Genomic DNA, 1,128 nt, shown 5'->3' with positions numbered 1-1,128 from the left:
TTCCCTCTTAGTACTTTTACCTATTTCCAGTATTTTGCTTTTTTTTTTTTTTTTTTCCATTCAATTTCATTTCCCATACTGGACTCCAATCATAAACCCTGTCCAGATCTTTCTATAGCATTTTACAGTCCTCTTCATCTTGCACTATCCTCATGATGTTTGCATCATCTGCAACAGACTTGTATAACTGTTCAGGACCATCCACCTTATCGTTTACATAAATCAGGAACATTACGGGCGCCAGAACAGAGTCCTGCGGGACTGCACTTGTTACTTCCCTCCACCCTGACATCCTTTCCTTTTATTGCTGTCCTCATCTGTTGGTCTCTCATGAACTCTCTCATCCACTCTAAGATTGTACAGGCTGAATATAAATGCCAATAATATTATTGCACTTTGCCATGTAATATCCCATGTTTTTATGCATTTTTACCATGATGTTTTATATTCTAATATAAAACATCATGGTTGAATGATTACACTTGAGGCTAATGTGTTACCAGTGAGTTTCTATATATTTTGTGGTATTTATTCCCCCTCTGTGGCGGGGGAACACAATCTGGCCGCACTGCGGGGTGGTACTACTACTCTGCGACCAGGTTGTGTAGGAAGAATACTGCCACCGTATTCTCTGAGTGTCGTAAAAGGCAACTAAAAGGGGCGGGATGAGGGGACTAGGGACCCCCTTCTCTGTTATTTTTAGTTCCTAAAAAGAGACAGGCCTGAGAAAGGGATGGGGGACTGAGTTATCCCTGTACCCCGAATATTGGGTCTATAAATGTACGCGGATGCAGGACAATTGAGGCTAAAAGGAAGGAGATTGGGAGAATGCTTGTGAGAAGAAAGTTGGATATGTTAGCTTTGAGTGAAACGAAGATGAAAGGGAAGGGTGACTCTATGTTTGGAAGTGTACATGGAAGATTGTCAGGTGTTGAAAGAGGAAGGGCAAGAGAAGGTGTGGCCTTGTTAGTGAATCCGGAAGTACAGCAGTGTGTGATTGAATGGAAGGAGGTGTCATCGAGACTGATGTGGGTGAAAACGAAATTTGAATGTGAGCTGTGGGTGTTTGTGAGTGCATATGGGCCTGGTAGCGAAAGGGATGAAGAAGAGAGGGAGTCTTTTTGGAAT

Source organism: Coenobita brevimanus, chromosome 30 (assembly GCF_032717465.1).
Source record: "Coenobita brevimanus isolate Jiangsu-jjx chromosome 30, ASM3271746v2, whole genome shotgun sequence".
Taxonomy (NCBI): domain Eukaryota; kingdom Metazoa; phylum Arthropoda; class Malacostraca; order Decapoda; family Coenobitidae; genus Coenobita; species Coenobita brevimanus.
The sequence above is the reverse complement of the archived record's forward strand: the minus strand, read 5'-3'. Positions refer to the sequence as shown.